Below are 22,614 nucleotides of genomic sequence, written 5' to 3' on the forward strand. Positions count from 1 at the left end.
TTGGCAACTCCTTGGGTTGCCCCTGGAAAAGCATTGCCAATTGCACGCAGAGTGCCACCGGAGAGTCACTCAATTTTTGTTATGAAACTAAGACCACTCCAGACTCCACCCCATTCTTCTGTAAGCTGTTGTGGTCTCAAACAGGACATACACCCTCAAACACACCCAGTGACAGCCTCCTGGGTGCCGGAAGGTGCAGGGTAGCCCTGGTTTCCTCCGCTGTTTGGGGAACAACCATGCCCCTACCTGTCATCATTGTCATTGGAACTCAGACACCTCCGTTACCCAGAGAGGAACTGCAGCTGTCTCTGATCACACCAGCAGGCAAGAATATCACACGGTTCCTCATAAACTGGGAACTGCTGAACTGGACTTTAGCTGGACATGACCTGACTCAGCAAGGTCCCCCAGACTGGGTAGTTCCATTAAAGGGGCACACATTGTGACAAGCTCATGCCAGCAATTTGGTTTAAATTCACATTGCACCTGCATGTGCTCCCTTGATTGGAACTAGCCATAAGGGTTGGGATGAATGGGTAACCTGGGAATAAGTCTCAATGTTCCTTAGATGTTATCCAGGAAGAGGGGTCTGTTATTGTCTATGTTGGTAAAGCATGTGTGTGTGTGTGTGTGTAAGGACAAGATGTAATATTGTATTAATTAATGGGACATTGGGTCCAACCCATGGTGCCTTATGTTAATCGCTGTTTCTATAATGTAACCACCATTGTTAGTTGTGATATTAAGTTTACTGTGCCTATATGAACTGTACAACATTTAAATGCCTATCCTGAGCTCTACAAGGAGGTTTCCCCCATTTCACTGGAAATGGGTCTCATTGCCATTAAGGTAAAAACACAGGCCCTCACTCTTGGTGGGAGACTTTTCTTGGGTGGAGCCCCAGTGCAACAGGTCTTTTGAATATCATGCTTCACCCCATTGTGGTGATCATTGGTTCCCAAATTATACTAGCAATTGGTCTGATTCTGCTAGTTTATTGGATACAATGACTAATGCGGCGGCTGCAAAGGATGGAAGATCAGACCCGGTACCACAGAGCAAGGATGTGATGGGGATACTCGCTCAGCGCAAGCACCCCATCAACGGGGGGACTTGATACCAGACACCTCTGTGTTCCTGGGGAACCAGGGTGCAGTATCCAGCCAGACTCATGAAAGACACCCTCTCCCCCCCAGCCTCTGCTTAAAGCAAAACCCATCAGAAGAAGAAAACTTGCAGAGAGCAGTGAAGGACGTTGAGAGACACACCTAGACCCCTCCTGACAAGGGTGACAAGATTAAGACATCTCCATTAGCATACAGAATGGAGAGCAAAGATAACTCCCCCAGCCTCATCTGCATGAAAGATGGGACAGGAAGACATCTCAATTTACATACAGAATGGAGAACAGGGAACCACACTGAATTCTGGGACCAGAAAAAGCAGGGAAGCACTGCATCCTGGGAATCTCTGCTCCAGATGCTAATGAACCTATGCCTGCACACACACCCAGCTCAGCAGTTATCAGACCAATTCTAGTAATGAATCCTTAATTGATATCCAAATACTGAAGCAGCCTAGTTGCATTGTGAGCTCCCTGGAAGAAAACACCACCCATAACCCAGAGTGATCAGCTCCTATTGTCTAGTCTAAAGAAAACCCTTGAGTCATCAGCTTACCTATAAACAAATCTAGTGTTCTCCCTTGAACCATTGTATTTTCTCTATAAAAATCCCTACTCACCCTCTAGTCAGGGTTCTGATGCTTAGATCCACTGGAACTCCATCTCCTGACTGATCATGCTGGGGGCTCTGCCTGTTTCCAGCATTCAGAACCCTCAGCTACCACCATCATCTGGGAACCCTGACCAGTTCAAGCCTCTCTCTCTCTGTTTTCCTTTCTACCTTAGGTATTAACCTTTAATCATGTATGTTACGTTGGTTTAGTCCTCCTTGTGTAGTTATCACTATTATTCAATAAATAACTTCTATGGTTAAGTTGGTTGCTTCTCTCTCTCTTGCTGAACTTTACTCGTTTGTGTTTTTAGTTCCCCCATTCACTCTACAGCAACGCTTCTTTTACCTAAGCTAAAGATCCCTGCAGCGCCCAAAATACTGTGGGGTTTGCTCATCGAGCAGGTTACTGCCAGTACAATTGTGTTGGGGGAGTGGGGATAGGGACGTACTGAATTTGGGACGCATAAGGGTAACAGCTTGAAAGTGCTGCTTGACCCAGTCCATGGAGCCCAGGGGCATATAAGGAGAGAAAGCTTGAAAGTGCTGCTTCCTCCAGCCCAGTGAGTCCACAGACATATAAGGGGTCAGCTTGACAGTGCTGATTGACCTGGTCTGCTCAGACTTGCTCTTTTAATGTACGTGTGGATGTTCATCTGGTTCTGGGGTGGGAGTAACCCAGCCCTAGGGACCCTAGGTCCTGCAAGATAGCTCCATTGGGAGGGGACTTGCAGAAGGGAGAAGTAGAGCTCCATAGGTAAACACAAGTGACACAAGCAGTACATTGACAGGATTACAGAACCCCCTTCCCCAGAGGAGTAACCCGAATAAATGAGCAGACCGCAAAGTAATGGGCAAATCTGGTAACACCTGGGACTCCATAAATGCGTAATAAAAGAAAATCCCTGCCCCAATGAGTTTATAATCTACATATGAGTCAGAAAAGTGGGGGACGGGAAAGTGAAACACAGAGAGATGAAGTGACTTGCAGGTCAGTGGCAGAGCCAGAAGTAGAGCTTAGGTTTCCTGTATGTGTCAGGCCAGTTTCCTATCCTCTGGACCCAACTGTCTCTCTCTAGATACCGCAGGAGTGACTTGAATTCATTTACAATAGCATTCCAAGGGTCTATGTGCCCCCCATTCTCCCTGCTCAGCACCCAGAAGTCCCTGCTACCTTCCTTGCCCAGAGTGATTGGCTCATTGGCTGCTGATGCTACTCACCGGATCTAAATGGAAATTGGGCTTTCCCGTTTTCCAATTTCCCCCGCCCCAAGTCAGTAGCGTTCTTTCAACTGTTGCCCAGCGTCTCCCCTGAAATTTGGGAATTGATCAGATGTGGTCTCAAAAAGTGATCACGATACAGACAGACAAAGAGAAATGCCATCCGGTTGTCTTCTAGGTCTTTTACTTCACTTAGCCAATTAACTAACTTGTATAATTGGTTATTTTATATTCATTAATAGCTGCCAGTTATTGATTATTTGTGAGTCACTACTAGCTATTAGCTGTTTGTTATTTCGTACCCACCATTAGTTGTCAGTTGATTTCATAGTGACCATGTGGGGAGATGGAAAATAAAAGTTTTGTTGAAAAATGGAAAACTGACAAAATCAGAATGTTTTCATGCCAATTTCCACTTTCAAAGAACAGCCAAATGTTAGCATTTCTTGGGTTTCTCTCTGCACGTTTTTGGGTTCCACTCATTGTTTCTCAGGTTTCGATCTATGATTTTCAGCCTTTGGTTTTCAGTTCTCGTTCATTGTGTTTTGGTCCATGCTTGTCAGTTTTGTGGCTTTAGTTATCACCACTCCCATGTCATTTATTGGGTTTCGTTCTCTGATTGTCAGATTTTGATCTCACTGGTTTGGGGAAGCGGTTCATTATTGGTTTTCTGCTTTTTCTTTATTGGTTACAAGATTTCAGTGTTTGTTTACAGAGCTTCATTTATTAGTGTCTCTCTACTGATTACCGGCTTTTAATTTTTCTTTATATATTCGGAGTGTTTAAACTTTTTTTTCATTTCTGCTGTTCACTTATTGCTTCTTTTCACTACTGGTTTCTCTCTTTGACTATTCATTTTCTAACTTTGACTTGGTTTTGTGACCTTGATCTGGTTTTCATACTTCTATTATTGGTCTTCTGTTTTGGCTCTTGGTTTTCTGATTTTCATTACTACTTTTCTGGCTTTGATGATTGGACTTCTGCATTCAGTTATTGCTTTTCTGATATTGATTACTGGTTTTCTGTCTTTCACTTTGGGGTACAGTATTTTGACTTTGATATCTGGTTTTCTGACTTGCATTGCTGGTTTTGACTCTCTGACTATTGGTTTTCTTATTTCAAATACTTATTGTTTATTGTTGGCTTTCAGACGTTAATTCCCGATAACTTGCTTTGATTACTGTTTTTCTGACTTGGATAAATGCTGGTTTTCTATTTTTGACCATTGGTTTTCTGGCATTAATTATTAGTGTGTTGATTTTGTTAAGTGATTGTGTGATTTATTTCACCGCTTTTCTGGTTTCAATCATTGGTTTTCTGATTCCAATGACTAGTTTTCTTCTTTTCATTACTTCTTTTTGGTCTCCAATTGTTGGCTTGATGAGTTTGATTTTTGGCTTTCTGTGTCTTCTGTGACTGTTTTTCTAGAACCAACTAGTGGGTTTTCTGAATTCAGTTATTGCTTTTATATCTTTGATTACTGGTGTTGAGTTATTGTTGTTTGAAATTCTGTTTTCTCTCTTCATTTTGTCAATTTTTCTCTCTTCAATGATCAGTTTCCACTGAATGTTGTCTGGGATCCCTTTAGTTTCAGTGGCATTTATTTCACTCGTTTATTTTGCATTGCCAATCTTGATTGGTCACATGTGCGGGGATGGTTTGTTCAAGATGGAAAAATGTTGCCTTCTCTCTCTCTCTCGCTCTCTCTCTCTCTCTCTTTCTGCATCTCAGATGTTCATTCAGGTTGCGAAGGAGGTTGGAGGGACCTGCAATCTGGTCCCAATCCAGGTGGGTCCTTGTTTCCCATCACCCCCCATATGAGGATATAATGCTTGTTCCACCCCCCCCCCCCCGCCAGTCCTGTTATCCCACCTGATTCTTACTATTCTTATTTACTGTCTCTATTGCCAGAGCACCTCAGAGCCCCCGTCCTAGACCCAGACCCCATTGTGCCAGGTGCTGGACAAACCCCAAAGAAACATCCAGTCCATTGTTCTCCCTCCACGCCCACGTCATGCCCAGGGTCTCAGTGTCCGTGGCTGGGTTGGACAACAGCCTCCAGCTCTGGTCTCCTCTCTGTGCCCCCAGCCCCAGTGTGACCCTTCTCCTGTGCTCTCTGTTGCAGCGCCTGGACCTGTTGGTGCGAGATTGGCAGCTCTCTGGAGCCTACGGCGCGGACGCGGGGCAGGAGTATCTTGGAGAAATCACACAGGTAATGATCAGATACCACGTGTGTTCAGGGAAACAGCAAACTTTGGGGCGGAGCTGAACGTTTCCACAGCGGGTCTGATTCCCTGCTGACGGCCACAAATGTTGCTTTGATTCCCGCAGGACCTGGAGGTCTCTGCTGAGCAGCCCCTGGTGTTGGAAGCCCTAAGGGCGAGCGGCACCTGGTGCTACCTGTTGCCCCACCCTGGCACTCAGTTCACCAGGAGCAGGGCAGGGACGCCAGATGGTAAGAGACCCTCATTTTCTGCCCTCTCACCCCCTGCTCTGCTCCCCCAGTCCTCACCCCCTCCTGCATTGCCCCCACCCTCTTCCCTGCCCCCATCCCCACCCTCTCTCCTCTGCTGCCCCTTTCTTCCCCTCTTGCGCTTCCCCCACCCCAAAATCCCAGTGCCCAGCTCACCCCCCTTGACTTAGAATTGACTCTACTGCCCACTGCACAGGGGCACTCGCTGGGTCACAGCATCTGTGTGGGAGGGGAGAGGGACATGGGGCGGGGGTCACTGCTGGGGTCCTGGTCTGCTAGGGGAACGCTGCTGGTGTCCCCCTGTTGGGTCTTCATGGGTCCCCTGGCACCACCCAGTGGAAACTGCTGTCTCCCCACTGCAGCCTCTCCTTGCCCCCTCATGCCTCTCCCCCATTTTCCCCCAGGCAGAGGGGTGGGGGGTGTTAAGCAGCTGTTGCCCAGAGATGAAATCTCATTTCCTGTGGCACAAACTAGCCCACCCAATCGCATTTAACGTGTGTCCTACCCTGGACACCTGGGTCCTTTTCCCCTCTGCAGACATGGACGAGGATTTCTGGCAGTGCCTGTGTGACTACATCAGCACTGTGGTGCGCTCAGCAGGGACACACATCCGGACGGACCGAGCTGGGCAGGTGCTGACGGGGGCTCAGCTGGCTGCCAGAATCAAGGTGGGAGAGTGGGGGCTGTTAAAGGCGGGGGGGCTGGCTGGATGGGAGACAGCAAAATGGGCCGCAAGGCGGGGACAGGGATTCAATACAGGGTGCCATTCTGCAGGGAGCGGGGCAGGGTGCTCTGTAGGGGGTGCTGGGCTGCAGGGAGCGGGAAGGGGCTCAGCGGGGGGAAAGGGGCTGAGCTGTCCCTGATCCCAGTTCCCCCAGGTGTTATTCCCTGCAGGGCGTCTCCCGATATTGGAAGACCCAGTGCTACGACTTCTCCTCACCCATGAAGGTACCAGGTCACCCCTCCCTCCGCCTCTCTCTTTCCAGCCTGGATTTGGGGCGGGGGGCTGGTCCTATTGACCCCAACCCCAGGTCCTCCTGACATTGGCCAATCACACTAGCCCAGAAGGGGGCACCACAACAGCTCCACCAAATGTCCTGATCGAGGACTCCTAGCACCCAAGAGATAAGGGGACCTGCAGGAAGCCCTGCCAGAGAACCAGCCCCTCCACTAGGGTGGCAGCAACGTGGTCATGGCTGTGGGGTCGAGGTGCTGCCCTCTGGCTCTATTGAAATGTGGTGGGTTGGGGACCAGTTCGGAGGTGATAGCGAGGAGCAGGTCCTGTACGAATGTGGGGAAGGTGGTGACTGTGGCTGGGCTCCTAGTTCAGAGATGGGCCCATCCCATCCGCACCCCCAACCCCGTTCCCTCTCCCCACACAGATGGCTGAGGCGTTTGCAGTGATGAGACAGGAGTTAAACAGGAGAGCAGTAGAAGCCACCAGGAGGGAATATGACCAATTTGTGCAGGAGCTGGTGAGTGCAGAGGGGCTGCAGATTGGGAGTGAGGGGCACCAGCATACCTGAGGGGAGGCAAGGCTGAGGTAGCAGGGGGCTGTGGGTCGGGAGTGAGGGGCACCAGCATACCTGAGGGGAGGCAAGGCTGAGGTAGCAGGGGGCTGTGGGTCGGGAGTGAGGGGGCTGCGGGTGTGTGAGGAGGCGGCGCCCCCTGTGGCTGGGTAACGCTAGTGCTCGTCCCTAATGGCCGATCACTCCCCCATCCCGGCAGGACCGTGACCACCAGAGCATGAGCAGCTGCCTGAGGGTGAAGCCCCTGGAGATACAGCGACGCTGGAGGGGAAACACCAGGAGCTGCTGGAGCGCTGCCGGGGGGAGCTGTGGGGCGAGGACCCCCAGAAACAGGGTGCCCTGGAGGAGCTGAAGAAGGAGCTGGACAATCAGATGGCGGAGTTCCTGCCGCGATATGAACAGCGCTTTAAAGTGAAGAAGGCCGAGTGGTTGGTCCTGTACATTGGGCGGGGGGGCGGTTCTGGCAGTGGTGGGTGCGGGTATCGGAGTAGGCATCAGGGCGGGTGCAGCTGTAGTGGGGCTGGGGGAAGCAGTGGCCATTGGGACTGGGGCCGGGGTCTTTGGCCTGATTGGGGGGGTTGGGCACTGGCCGCGGGCCTGGTTTGGACAGAAGATGGTCCAGAACAAGACAGGCACCAACACTCCAGGTCAGGGGAATGAGCGGGAGAGGAGGGCAGGATGTTCAGATTAGGAGCCCCTGCTGCGGGGGGCAGATAGTGGGAAGAAACCATCACACCTCACTCTGGGTAAGGGTCTGTCCCAGCCGTCAGCACTGGGAACCTCTGTATGCAGGGGATAGATAGATATGAGGATGTTTGGGGATAGATAAAAACAAACTTACAACAGGTAATTTTGCGAGATTACAAAAGGACACAGGGGTTGACTGATTTACAGCCGGGTCACCGAGATCAGAATCCAGCCCAGATCCCATCGACCTCAGTAGATAAATAACATGGCCGTGGATCCCGTGCTCCGAGCCGCCCCCAGCATCCCTCGGTCACAAGTTTTTTTGGTTTTCATTTTCAACAAGTGGAAGAAAAATTGATTTTCATACTTTATGTTTGTTTTAAATATTTTCTCCTCCCCTGATTCAGTGCGTGTGTAGAGGGGACAATTTTGGGGCATTTCCTCTCATTTCCCCACTGATTTTAAAACAATCCTAAGGGGTTAGGGAGATTAGAAACCCCCAAATCCCAAACCAACAGTTTCAGTTTATTCTCACCCCAGATCCTCCTGCCATTAGCCAGTTGCACTAGGCCAGGAGGGGGCACCACGACAGCCTCCTGCAAAATGTCCTGATTGGGGCTCCCTGACACCAGCCCCTGAGAGATAAGGGAACCCTCAGAGACCCAGCCGGAGAACCAGCCCCCTCCACAGGGGTGATGCTAATGTGGCCCTTGCTGTGATGTCATTGGGGGGCTGTCCCTGGCTCTGGGGGAATGTGGGGGGTCAGGGGGCAGTGGGGAGGTGACAGTAGCGAGCAGGGCCCTGGAGGAATGGGGAAAAGGTGAGTGGGGGGCAGGGCCGGCTTTAGCAAAAGCGGGGCCCGATTCTTGGGGGCGGGGCTTGCTGCAAGCTCCGCCCCCAGGGATCGAGCCGCGCTGCGGGGGGGGGGGGGGGAGCCGCGCCGTGGGCGGGGGGAGAGACACGGGGAGACCCGAGCCGCGCCGTGGGGGGAGACACGGGGAGACCCGAGCCGCGCCACGCCGGGGCGGGGGGGGGGGTCAGGGGGAAACCCGAGCCGCGCCGCGGTGGGGGGGGGGACACGGGGAGACCCGAGCTGCGCCGCGCCGCGGGGGGGACGGGGGGACACAGGGAGACCCGAGCCGCGGGGGGAGAGACATGGGGAGACCCGACCCGCGCCGCGGGGGGAGAGACACGGGGAAACCTGAGCCGTGCCGCGGGGGGAGAGACACGGGGAAACCCGAGCCGCGCCGCGGGGGGGGGGGGGACACGGGGAGACCCGCGCCGCGGGGGGGGGGGGACACGGGGAGACCTGAGCCACGCCGCGGGGGGGACGGGGGGGACACGGGGAGACCCGCGCCGCGCCGCAGGGGGGGGGACCTGAGCCGCGCCGCAGAAGCCGCGCGGGGGGGGGGGACCCGAGCCGTGGGGACCGGGCCGGGCCGGAGCTGCTGGGGCCTGCGGGAACCGGCCGTGCCTCCCCGGAGCCCTTCTCCCAACCCCACCACCCCAGCTTACTTTGTGCTGCCGGCCCGCCCCTGCTTCCTCTCAGACTTCCCGCGAATCTCTGATTTGCGGGAAGCAGGGGAGGGGGCGGAGCGTGCAGGGGAGGGGAGGAGGGGGAAGTGAGCTGGGGGCGGGGTAAACAGCTGCAGCGCGGGGCCCTCTTGGCGCGGGGCCCAATTCAGCCGAATCGGCTGAATCGGCCTAAAGCCGGCCCTGGGGGGAGAGGGGTTCCCAGTTCAGAGATGGTTCCATCCCCATCCCCCACCCTTTTTCCCATCCTACCACAGATGGCAGTGATGATAGAGGAGGAAAACAGAAAAGCAGTAGAAGCCTCCAGGAGGAAATATGAACAATTTGTGCAGCAGCTGGTGAGCACAGAAGGGCTGCTGGTCGGGAGTGAGGGTCACCGGCAGAGCTGGGGGGGGAGGGGCAGGGATGGGATAGCAGGGGGCTGTGGTGGGTCGGAGTTGAAGGGGCTGTGGGTGCATGACATGGTGGTGCCCCCTGTGGCTGGGAAACACTAGAACCCGTCCCTAATGGCCAATCTCTCCCGTTCCCCACAGGACCGTGACCACCAGAGCATGCGCCGCTGCCTGAGTGTGAAGCCTGCGGAAATGCAGCGACGCTTGGAGGGGAAACGCCAGGAGCTGCTGGAGCGCTGCCGGGGGGAGCCGCGGGGCGAGGACCCCCAGAAACAGGCGGCCCTGGAGGAGCTGAAGCAGGAGCTGGACAAGCAGATGGACGAGTTCCTGACGGTCTATGGGCAGCGCTTTAAAGTGAAGAAGGCCGAGTGGTTGGGCCTGGCCCATTCCGTTGTATAAGGCGCTGGTGAGACCTCATTTGGAGTACTGTGTGCAGTTCTGGTCTCCCATGTTTAAAAAAGATGAACTCAAACTGGAACGGGTGCAGAGAAGGGCCACTAGGATGATCAGAGGAATGGAAAACCTGTCGTATGAAAGGAGACTAGAGGAGCTTGGGTTGTTTAGTCTGACAAAACGAAGGCTGAGGGGGGATATGATTGCTATCTTTAAATATATCAGAGGGATAAATACAAGGGAGGGAGAGGAATTATTCCAGCTTAGTACTAATGTGGACACGAGAACGAATGGATATAAACTGGCTGTGGGGAAGTTCAGGCTTGAAATTAGACGAAGGTTTCTGACCGTCAGAGGGGTGAAATACTGGAACGGCCTTCCGAGGGAAACGGTGGGGGCGACGGACCTGTCTGGTTTTAAGATTAAGTTAGATAAGTTTATGGAGGGAATGGTTTAATGGTAAAACATAGTAGCCAAGGAATACCAAGCAATGGTAGGTAAATAGTATAATGGCTAACAGGGGTCAGGCGAGAGACTCTTGCCTACATGCTCGGGGTCTTACTGATCGCCATATTTGGGGTCGGGAAGGAATTTTCCTCCAGGGTAGATTGGCTGAGCCTCTGGAGGTTTTTCGCCTTCCTCCGCAGCATGGGGCAGGGATCGCTAGCAGGAGGGTCTCTGCCAATTGAAGTCACTAAAACACAGGATTGGGGACTTCAACAACAGAGTCCAGGGAAGGGGTAGGGACGGTTTTGTGGCCTGCAGCATGCAGGGGGTCAGACCAGATGATCATAATGGTCCCTTCTGACCTTAAAGTCTATGAGTCTATGAGTCTATGCGTCGGGGGGTGGTTCCTGGCAGTGGTGGGTGTGGGTATCAGAGTAGGCATTAGGGCGAGTGTAGTTGTAGTGGGGCTGGAGGAAGCAGTGGCCGATGGGGTTCTGGCTGGGAGCTTTGGCCTCATCGGGGGGGAGGGTTGGGCAGCTGGGTGGGCCCCAGTTTGGATGGTAGGTGGCCTCGAGCAAGACAGGCACCAACACCCTAGGTCAGGGGGATGAGCGGGAGAGCAGGGCAGGGTGTTCAGATCAGGAGCCCCTTCTGTGGAGGGACACACAGCGGGAAGGAACCATCAAACCTCACTTTGGTAAAGGGTCTGTCCCAGCCCTCAGCACTGGGAACCTCTGTATGCAAGGGGATAGATAGGTAGATAGATAGATAGATAGATGGGGCGTGTGGGGATAGATAGATAGATAGATAGATAGATAGATAGATAGATAGATAGATAGATAGATAGATAGATAGATAGGGTGTATGGGAATAGATAGAAAGATAGATTAGATAGATGAGGGGGTGGATGGGGGTAGATAGATAAATGAGAAGGTTGTGTGGGGATAGATAGATGAGAAGATTGTGTGGGGATAGATAGATAGATAGATAGATAGATAGATAGATAGATAGATAGATAGATATGAGGGGGTGTAGGGGGATAGATGGATAGATAGATAGACGATGAGGTGTGTGGGGATAGATAGAGGGGGTGTGTGGGGATAGATAGATAGATAGATAGATAGATAGATAGATAGATAGATAGATAGATAGATAGATAGATAGATAGATAGAGGGGGTGGATGGGGATAGATAGATAGAGGCTGTGTGTGGGGATAGATAGATAGATAGATAGATTAGATAGAGGTGGTGTATTGGGAAGAATGGGGAGAAGGTGAGTGTCCAAAAGGACACATAGGTTGATTGATTTACAGCGGGGTCACCGAGATCAGAATCCAGCCCTGACCCCATCGACGTCAGTCAATAAATAACCCGGTCCTGGCTCCTGCGCCCCGAGCTACCCCCTGCATCGCTCAGTGACAAATTTAATTGGTTTTCATTTTCAACAAGTAGGAGAAAAATTGATTTTCATATTTTGTGTTTGTTTTAAAGATTTTCTCCTCCCCTGATACAGTCCGTATGTGTAGAGGAGACAATTTTGGGTGATTCCCTTCATTTCCCCACTGATTTGAAAACAATACAAAGGGGTTAGGGAGGTCTGAAAGCCCAAATCCCAGTCCGACAGTTTTCAGTTCATTCTCACCCCAGGTCCACCCGCCATTGGCCAATTGCACTAGGGGGCCAGGAGGGGGCACCACAAAGGTGGCACCAGTGGGGCACCAGTGGGGGGGTGACAGCAGCAAGCAGGGTCCTGGAGGAATTAGGAGAAGGTGGTGAGTGGGGGAAGGGGGCTCCCAGTTCAGAGGGGATCCCATCCCCACCCCTACCCTTTTCCCTCTCCCACCACAGATGGCGGAGATGGCAGAGATGAGAGAGAAGGCAAACAGAGGAGCAGTAGAAGCTGCCAGGAGGGAATATGGACTATTTGTGAAGCAGCTGGTGAGTGCAGAGGGGCTGCGGGTCGGGAGTGAGGGGCACCGAGAGGACTGATGGGGGGCAGGGTTGGGCTAGCAGGGGGCTGTAGGTTGGAGTTGAGGGGGCTACAGGTGTGTGAGGCAGAAGTTCCCCCTGTGGCTGGGTAATGCTAGTTCCCGTCCCTCATGGACGATCTCGCCCCCCTCCCGGCAGGACCGTGGCCACCAGAGCATGAGCAGCTGTCTGAGAGTGAAGCCCCTGGAGATGAAGTGATGCCAGGAGGGGAAACGCCAGGAGCTGCTGAAATGCTGCCGGGGGGAGCTGCAGGGCGAGGACCCCCAGAAACAGGCGGCCCTGGAGGAGCTGGAGCAGGAGCTGGACAAGCAGATGGATGAGTTCCTGTCGGCCTACGGGCAGCGCTTTAAAGTGAAGAAGGCCGAGTGGTTGGGCCTGTACATTGGGCCATCGCCAGCTGCCACCGCACGCCGGGCATGGGCTCGCCCCCACTGGCCCGCGCACCTGCCAATCAGCAAACGGTTCCGGCACATTGGCTGCCCCTTCAGGAAGTGGGATGGGGGAAGCAAGGGATTCTGGGGCTTGTAGTTTTATGTACCCAGTGGAGGAGAAGGGGGAGCTATGGCGCTTATGGGGAGGAGTCTAGTGCTTGGACCAGAGCCCTGGGGTAGCAGGGGGCTCCAGGGGCTATTTAAAGTGACGGGGCTCCAGCTACCTCTGCTGCCTCGGTCCTCTAAATAGCCGCGAGAGCCCCACAGCTTCCCCAGGGCTCCGGCAGCTATTTAAAGGGCCAAGGTGGTAGAAGCAGGGGGTCCCCTGCCCTACCTGCAGCCAGCCCCTGCTGCACCCCCTGCCCTGCCTCCAGCCCCGCACCCCCTGCCCCCACCAGCCCGTCTACAGCCAGCCCCTGCCTGCAGCCAGCCCCTGCTGCACCCCCTGCCGGCACCAGCCCTGCACCCCCTGCCCTGCCTGCAGCCAGCCCCTGTCTCCAGCCAGCCCCGCACCCCCTGCCTGCAGCCAGCCCCTGCTGCACCCCCTGCCCACACCAGCCCTGCCCCCCCTGCCCCCACCAGCGCGTCCCCAGCCAGCCCCTGCCTGCAGCCAGCCCCTGCTGCACCCCCTGCCCGCACCAGCTCCGCACCCCCTGCCCTGCCTGTAGCCAGCCCCTGTCTCCAGCCAGCCCCGCACCCCCTGCCTGCAGCCAGCCCCTGCTGCACCCCCTGCCCGCACCAGCCCTGCACCCCCTGTATGCAGCCAGCCCCTGCTGCACCCCCCGCCCTGCCTCCAGCGCCGCACCCCCTGCCCTGCCCGCAGCCAGCCCCACACCCCTTGCCCTGCCTCCAGGCAGACCCTACCTCCAGTCAGCCCCTGCCCTGCCTCCAGCTAGCAATGTATGTAATATACAATTTTTATTTTATTTATATAGTTATGGAAAGTAAATAATACATGGAAGAAATAAAAGGGCGTTTTTTACGTGTTTTTTTTTTTAGTCATCCCTGTCGGGGCCCCGCCTAAAATGTTCAAATTGGGCCCCGCACTTCCTAAAGCCAGCCGTGCATACAATAATGGCAAAGTTCTTGGTTCAGGCTTGTAGCAGTGATAGAATAAACTGCAGGTTCAACTCAAGTCTCTGGAGTACATCCACAGCTGGGATGGGTCATTCAGTCCTTTGTATAGAGCTTCCTTTTATAGCAAAGTCCCTCCAGAAGTATCAAGCAGGATTGAAGACAAGATGGAGACGAGGCATCAGCCTTTTATAGTCTCTTGCCGTGTGGTCTTTCCTTTCTTTGTCCCAAGGACACTCTATCCAGCATGTGGCATAGAAAAACCTTAGAGTTCTGTCCATAGGCAGGTCCCTGCATGCCTTGCTGTAGGGACGCATAGCTCCCGAATCGCTAGCCCACAGGCGCGGCAAACTGCTCCCATGGCTACGAGGCAGGAGTGACCTTCAATCCAGCGTTTGTGTTTGGGAAACTTATTTGGCTGATTTGATTGTACCCTCGCAGCTGGTGTTCACGCGCTCAAGAGATGGGTTCGTTATCTTATGTGCATGTATACTGCCTGGCTTTTCTATGCGCAAGAATGTAACCACTAAGAAGAGTTGTAAACAAAGTAAGGAGAGAAATAAAAACCCCAGGAAAGTTTTCCTGGGAGGCTTTTTGCAAGAGGCTTTTGAAGCTCTCTGGCTACCAACAAACCTGGCGTTCTATTTCCTTTCCTGTGTCGTCACCACAGCTGGTGACCCCGACGTGATACCCCTCTACTCACCGGCTGGATACGCCGAGCGCGCCCGCGGCTGTTTGCCGCCCCTTATTCGTGAGTATGGGGGGGAAACTTTCCAGTGCCCAGAAGGAGCACGCAAGAGAGTTACAAGAGATTATACGACAGCGATCATGTGTCGCTGTCCCGGTCGCTCATATTGAGGACCTTCTAAGGGAAATAGATCGCCAGTGCCCCTGGTATCCTGACTGCGGGTCTTTACAGCTTTTTGATTGGATACGGATTGGGATCACCTTGTATAGTGAACCCCGTGCCCCAGTTCAGCACCTGCTGCTCTGGCAGCGTTGTAAGGAGGCGCTGGAGGGGTTCGGCCCCGACGGCCTTAAGCCGGTTTCCCCTTTGCCCCCAGGTGATAGGCCACCCCCCTCCTGCCCGCAGCTGACCCTCCCTGCGCCGCCGCCCGTGGCGGCGCCCCCCTGCCTACCGGTCGGGCGGGGGGGCGCTGTTGCCGCGGCGGTGCGGCGAGCGCGTGAGGCTGGTCTCTTGACCGACGAGGAATCCAAGTGTGGGTTCGAGGCGTTTCCCGTCTCTTGGCGGGATAATGGAAATGGGGGGCAGATAGTGGACTGGGAGGCTCTCCCCTACTCGGTTCTGCGCGAGCTCCGCAAGGCGGTTCGTGAGACCGGGGAGCGGTCCACTTTCACCCTGGGGATCTTGGAAGGTGTGTCAAACGGTTACTTCTTGCTCCCCCAAGATTGGAAAGACATGTGTCGCATGGTGCTGTCTCCCGCGCAATACGTTGTGTGGGATAGCGAGTACCAGCGAGAGGCGCTTGCAGCAGCAGCACAAGGTGGGGGGGCCTATCTCGCTGAGCAGTTATATGGCACAGGGCAGTTTTCGGGCATCCCCGAGCAGGCGGTGGGCACGCCCCAGGTAGCTTTTCCCATCATTGGCCAGTGTGCCCGTCGCGCGTTTCGCAGGGTCCCCGCTGCGAGCGAGTCCTCTAAGTCCTTCGACCCTGGCGGAGTTGCTGCAGGCGTGTACTGATGTAGGCACTCAAACCCATCAGATGGCCCTGCTGACAGCTGCCCTGCACAAGGGGCAGAAGCCTCAGGGGAACTGCTTTAACTGCCACCATCCATATTGATGATTAGGTGTACGGCCCTCCCCCTCCGTTGGCTCACTGACGAGCCCGTATGGGTTGCGCAGTGGCCGCTTTTCCCCAGAATATGTGCAGTGTATATTGTAGCAGAGGTAAAGGAAATGCAAACCTACCAATATAGGTTGTGTTGTCTTGTTCAGATCACTGTGTGTTTGAAAGCAGGAGTTAGAAGTAAAAGGCAATCAAAAGACTGGGAAAGTTAATTGTGTCCCTTTTAAGTAAAAATCTTTAAGCTGTAGATAGCTTTGGATTTGGAAGCGAGCCAGAAAGCATTTGTATTAATGCAAGTTTCTAACTAATAAGGTAGAAGCCACTGAAATCTAGGCTGCCTATGAACAAATACAAGGAAACATTTTAAGCAATGACTGGCTGCCCAGAAGGGGTAGACCTCTGTTCTTTTGTTTTTCAGATCATCAGAGAAAACGGATGCCAGTTAAACAGCATTCAATGTACCATGCATTTACTGGCACAATAGGGATTATTTTTGTGTTTTATGGCAAAAATTGTTGTTAAAAATTGCATACCAACAGTCTTTGGAAGCAAGGACATGGAAGGTTAACCCACTCCCCATATTGTCCATGGGATCCTTCTGGCTACCTCAGATTTCTAGCCAGAGGGCTGGGGAGGGAGGAAAGCAATTAGACACCTGAGGTTGTACCGAGTGCACTCCTCAAAAGTGGGTGTACTTGTCCCGGTTTGTTGCTCCAAAGCTCTGTAATAAAGTTATTTTACTGGAAGAGTGAAGGTTTCCTTTGTAGGTTAAAAGAAGCCGAGAAAGGGAGAAGAGGAAAAAGCACAGAATGAGTTAATTGAGAGGAAAATACAGCTTGCAGGCTCATCCAAGGCCACAGCCAAAACTTGGCTGACCCCCAAGACAAGGGGGGGCTTAAATGTGCCCGAGCAACTATGAGATCTGCAAAACACTGCCAGGCATTAATGAAATGTGTTAGGTTTCTTTTCTCACAGGTAGAGAAGTGCTACCCAAAGACCCTAGCACCCCTGCCATTTATTAAAACCAGGAGACTGAGTCTATGTAAAGTCCATCAACGAAAGACTGCTTTGGCTCCATGCTGGAAAGGCCCTTTCCAAGTCCTGTTAACCACCAACACCGCTGTGAAGTGCCAAGGTCTGATTGCCTGGACCCATGCTTTTCACTGCAAAAAGACCCCTCCACCTCGGGAGGACTCTTTGACTAATGATAAGCTTATTTCTCCTTCTAGTTCTGCTGTGCCTTCTGGACAGCAGGAAAACGGAAAAAAAGACAAGGTGAAGTGCTAGTAACCTCTCCCTTGTCCACTGACAAACCTACTGTTGCTTTGAATTTTTCTAAAAGACACAAAACCATTACAGGGTGATGTGCTAGTAACCTCTCTCCTGTATGATGCTAAACCACACTGTTTCAGGAAAAGAGAAGAAGGAACACTTGCTTCCTTGAAACCACAAAGTCCAGGAATTCCTGACTACAAGAGACATTAAGAACTGACCCTGGTGAAGAAACAAAAAATTATAACCTGGAAAAAAAGAAACTTGTGGGACCCATGCTTGGGAACGTGGTATTGATTGGATTTGGGGGTTTATTCTACAGGCTGCACCCTGTGTTTTGGATAAGTCCTTCAGTATGTATTGCCTTCCCTAATTGGATTTTAAATGATAAGTACCAAAGGCACCTTGTTGCCATTGCCCCTGCCATCTCCTCTATTACACTATTACCCCTGTAACACATCCAAATACGGACAATGACCCAGAAGTTGCTGACAGAGATGGTATTGAATATCACTGAAGCTGGGAAGGCATTGCAGTGGGATCTAGCATGTTCAGGCTTGGCCCACTGCCCTTACAGACACATCAGGAGTACCATCTGATCTGTGGCCATAGAGACATACTTGGAGACTTTCTGAGTAGAAGTGCAGACGTTCTCAATGCTCCTTCCAAGCATATGGACCGGTTGAGGGGGTGTGGCCTCCCACATACCGAATCCTGCCGGGTCCATGGGGAGGATGCATGTGGGATTGAGTAATTCACCAAAACATCTGGGAAATTAGACTACCTGGTATGCCCAGTTAATTTTAGTCAGTGCTCCTGGGATTACACCTGACAGGACGCTTACTTTTTCAAGTTAATGACAGCTATGTGTATGTTAATGACACCATATTACAAGACATGCAAGGTCTGTTAAGTACCTGCCTTGTTCCTGTCTGCAAACCACCCAGCAACATCTGGGGTGTGAGACAGTGAAAGAAATGTGTTGTTTTAAGCTTACTGATAATAGTAATCGTATGTAATAGCAAATTGATATGCTGAAATGTTATGCTTAAGCCATCCGCCAGGACGTTTTTCCTCCTTGGTGGGATTATATCTAGTCATAGCTACCCTTAGAGTGGATAAGGACCCCTTTATAGTATGGGGTCCTAGTTTTGATGTTTGATGTTTTACTTTGCTGTTTTGTTTAATGTATACCCAATCTAGTGGCATTGTGTATGCTACCCTGCGAGAGTGTTTTGTTTAAACACTGCATCTATAAAATAAAACAGGGGGGGATGTAGGGACGCATAGCTCCCGAATCGCTAGCCCACAGGCGCGGCAAACTGCTCCCATGGCTACGAGGCAGGAGTGACCTTCAATCCAGTGTTTGTGTTTGGGAAACTTATTTGGCTGATTTGATTGTACCCTCGCAGCTGGTGTTCACGCGCTCAAGAGATGGGTTCGTTATCTTATGTGCATGTATACTGCCTGGCTTTTCTATGCGCAAGAATGTAACCACTAAGAAGAGTTGTAAACAAAGTAAGGAGAGAAATAAAAACCCCAGGAAAGTTTTCCTGGGAGGCTTTTTGCAAGAGGCTTTTGAAGCTCTCTGGCTACCAACAAACCTGGCGTTCTGTTTCCTTTCCTGTGTCGTCACCACACCTTGCTGAGTCACAAGGTGTATCTTCCTTCTCTCAATGGATCAATTGTATAGCTCATGGTCCTCAGTGGGCCATCAAGCAGGCTAGGCAGAACTGACACCAACTTGTCTGGGGTGTTCCCCGGAAGCATAGCACAAGTTTGAAATACAGACAGTATGGAGCCAATATTCATAACGTCAACTACAAAACTGATACACATATACAGATAGCATAATTATAATCAGCCAGTCAGAACCTCTCCATAGACCCCTTCAACAGCAACCTTTATACAATATTGGCTGCAAATATATAACAGTGGTCACAACGGTGATCTATACAGTTACAGATTATGTCAATAGCGTCACAGGAGGTGACACGGCATCAGTGAGACTGATATTGGAATACTGCATCCAGTTTTGGTGTCCTCCTTTGAAAAAGATGTTGTGAAATTGGAGCTGGGGCAGCAAAGAGCCACCAAATGTTCTGAGGGCTGGAGAAAAATGCCTTCTAGTGAGCGATTGAAAGAGCTCAACCTCTTTAGCTTATCAAAAGAAGATTGAAAGGTGACTTCATGGAAGTGTTGAAGTGCTTTAATGGAGAGAAAAGATTGGGTATTAAAGGGCTCTTTAATCGAGCAGAGAAAGGCAGAAAAAGACCCAGTGGCTGGAAGGTGAAAAGAGACAAATTCATATTACAAATAAAGCACAGATATTCAACAGCGAGAATGATTCACCACAGGAACAAGCTACCAAGGAAAGTGGTGGATTCGCCCTCTCTTGCTGTCATTTAATGAAGACTAGATGCCTTTCTGGAATGTGTTTGCCCCCAAAGTAGCTATTGTGTCATACAGGAGGCCTGTGACATGCAGGGGGTCAGATTAGATGCTCTAATGGTCTCTTCTGGCCATCAAGTCTACTAATTTCTGAAAAACGGAGTGTAGCATTGGAAGCAGCGTCTGAGGTTTTACTGTTTAGTCGGCTTGCTTCCTAGAATGAACACGCCTTGAGTGGGGTGATCCACAGGGAGTAGCTCAAAGCTCCCAAGTGCCTGGCCAGGGGCAGGACATTAGCACAGCAAGGGAGGGGCGTGGCAGTAACATCACAAAGGCCTTTTGCAGGCCCTCAGACTATTGGTCAAAGGTGGTGACCTCACAGAGAGATGCTGACATCAGCCAGGCAGGACAGAGGCGAGGGGCCAGGGAAAGCTCAGAGACTCCTGTGGCTTTGCTTCAGCAAGTCTCTGTCTCGAGGTCTCTCTTTGAGGACTGAGAGAACATTCAGGTTCACGTACGTGAGCGGCAGGAGGAACCTCTGTCGAGTTTTCTCCTTCCCTTTTCGTGATTGTACTAGAAAGCAGACGTCCCTGTGTAGAAGGTAAGAGCCTCCTCGAGGTTTGAAACCTGTTCAGTCTGATCCATCGGGTGAGAGCTGAATTCTAGGCATGGAAAACACGAGCTTGAGGAGGCAGAATTTTATTCCACACCTGGGATTTTGTCCCTTAGAATCACTGGGGACATTGGGGTTTGTCCTTTTTGTTTCCCCTTTTCCTCCATCCCTCCTTCCTTTCTTTTCTTCTCTTGCTTCTTTTGTCCTTTCCTCTGTTCCCCTCCCAACACCAGGGTGTGTGTGTTTGTGTGTCGCGGGGGAGTGCTCTGCAGCTCCCACTGTGGGAGGTCCACCCAAAAATGTGGGGCTGAAATAGTGCTCCGGCAGTGATCCCCACCAGTAGCGTAGCTAGGGGGGGTGCAGGGGAAGCAGCCACTTCCCCTCAGCACATTTTCCAAAAGTGGTGCCTTAGTCAGGGGTTACCATGGCGCCAGCGGGCGGGGCCCACGCTTGGGGGCGCGGGGGCGGAACGGCACGGCCGGAGGAGCCATCCTTTGGGCTCTCTGGTGAGAACCCTCAGCCTCCCGTCCTCAGCCTCTACCCTGACTGGCTGAGCAGGGGGTTATTGATAGGGAGGAGACTCAGGTCCTTGTTCTCTTTTAAGACCAAGTAAATAAGTCATAAGCAGTTCTAGGTTTGATGAATTTTGCTGCTTCTCTGCATTAATTGTCTCTGAGCAGCTCATGATTCTCTCTAACATTGCAGTTCTCCTAAAATACTTGCTGAATAATTACTGTGCACTGTTGTTAGTCTGGAACTCATCTGAGAGCACTTTGTTCAGGAAATTCAAGATCCGATAGTTAGTTTGAAAATCAGGGCTCTTGGGTCCTATTCCCAACTCTGCCACTGACTGGCTGTGTGACCTAAGACAAGTCAATTCTCCTTTCTCAACCTTAGCTTCTCCCTCTTTCAAGTAGGGATAATAATGATCCGCTCCTACTTACCTCACGGTGGGTGGAGGATGGAGATCCATTGGAGAGTGTCACTAGGAGGAGTGCATAATATGAGGTGTCCTATCACATTTACTCAGATCAGATTGTGACATAATAGAATAGCTGAAATAATTTATTTTATTTGTATTTTTTTATTTTGAAATTGATAAGAGCAGCAACTACTTAGCTCAGACTGAAGCATCTTATCTAATTTTCGAGATCTAAGGGTCTCCTCTTGGTGTGTGACGAGACAATTTAACACACTGTGACAAACAGGAGATGCTTTTGTTTTGCAACAAAATCTTTTTGCAAAGAACTTTCATCCCACTTGTTATGAGTTCAAGAAACAAACTGGTTTAGTCTGAATGGGATTTTCTGACAGAAACGGTTTCAATGAAATTTCCCCACCATCTGGATTCCTGGGCTCTATCCCTGCCCAAGGGTGAAAGGAACTTAAAGGATTTACCGTTCCGCCGGAGTCCTGAGCGGGGGTGTGGCCTCAACCGGAAGAGGCGGGGCCTTTCAAGATTTAAAGGCCCGGGGCTCCAGCTATGGCTGGGAGCCCCAGGGCCTTTAAATCACCCCGGAGCTACCAGCTGCAGAGGTGGCTGGGAGCCCCGGGGCTCAGGGGCGAATTAAAGGGCCCGGGGCTCCAGCCACCGCGGAGCTCTGGGCCCTTTAAATCACTGCCGGAGCCCGGCTGCCTGAGCTCCGGCAGCACTTTAAAGGGCCCAGGGCTCCCCGCAGCGGCAGGAGCTCCAGCCCTTTAAATCACCGCCGCAGAAGCCGGTCCGGTCCGGCACGGCGTACTGGCTCTTGCCGGTACGCTGTACCAGGCCGGACTGGCTTACTTTCCCCTCTGCGGTGCTTCTGCAGGGTTTGTTGTCCATTAGAACAGGAGTCAGGACTGGTGGCTTCTCTTTCTGGCTCTGCCACCGCCTTGCTGTCTAGGCACGGTGCTTGGCCGGGGCCCGGGGCCGGCGCAGTGCTGGGCCGGGGGCCGGGGTCGGCGTGGTGCTGGGCCGGGGGCCGGGGCCGGCGCAGTGCTCGGCGGGGGCTGGCGCGGTGCTGGGCTGGGGGCCGGGGCCGGCGCGGTGCTCGGCGGGGGCCGGTGCGGTGCTGGGCCGGGGGCCGGGGCCGGCGCGGTGCTGGGCCGGGGGCCGGCGCAGTACTCAGCCGGGGGCCGGCGCGGTGCTGGGCTGGAGGCTGGGCCGGGGGCTGGCGCGGTGCTGGGCCGGGGGCCTTGCCAGGGGCCGGTGTGTTGCTCAGCCGGGGGCCGGCCGGGCTCGGGGCTGGCGCAGTTCTCGGCCGGGGGCCGGCGCGGTGCTCGGCCGGGGCCCGAGGACGGCGTGGTGCTGGGCCAGGGGCTGGCGCGGTGCTGGGCCAGGGGATGTGCCGGGGGCCGGTGCGGTACTGGGCCGGGGGGCCGGCGCGGTGCTCGGCGCAGTGCTCTGCGGGGGCCGGCGCGGTGCTGGACCAGGGGCCGGGGCCGGCGCGGTGCTCGACGGGGGCTGGCACGGTGCTGGGCCAGGGATGGGGCAGGAGCTGCTCTGGCTGGGGCAGGGATGGGGAGGGACCAAACAGGCTGGTTAGTGAGCGGCTGCCTTGACCCCAGACTCACGCCCGCTCCCCGCTCGGTTCCAGGATGGCCAGGCTCCTGAGGAGGTTCAGGAAGAAGGCTCTGCAGGTGGCCCCA

The 22,614-nt window shown here is 52.9% G+C and overlaps 1 long non-coding RNA gene and 1 pseudogene across 1 annotated transcript; both read left to right on the forward strand.

The window, feature by feature from the left end:
* The first annotated feature begins 236 nt into the window (after positions 1 to 236).
* On the forward strand, positions 237 to 13,291 carry LOC135983253 (uncharacterized; annotated as a pseudogene).
* Positions 13,292 to 14,314: 1,023 nt separating this feature from the next.
* On the forward strand, positions 14,315 to 18,585 carry LOC135982999 (uncharacterized). The gene is made up of 2 exons (XR_010600494.1): positions 14,315 to 14,653; positions 16,686 to 18,585. It is a non-coding gene; the product is annotated as an uncharacterized LOC135982999 (long non-coding RNA).
* The last annotated feature ends 4,029 nt before the right edge of the window (positions 18,586 to 22,614 follow it).

The sequence above is a fragment of the Chrysemys picta genome, chromosome 4 (genome assembly GCF_011386835.1).
Source record: "Chrysemys picta bellii isolate R12L10 chromosome 4, ASM1138683v2, whole genome shotgun sequence".
Lineage (NCBI taxonomy): Eukaryota > Metazoa > Chordata > Testudines > Emydidae > Chrysemys > Chrysemys picta.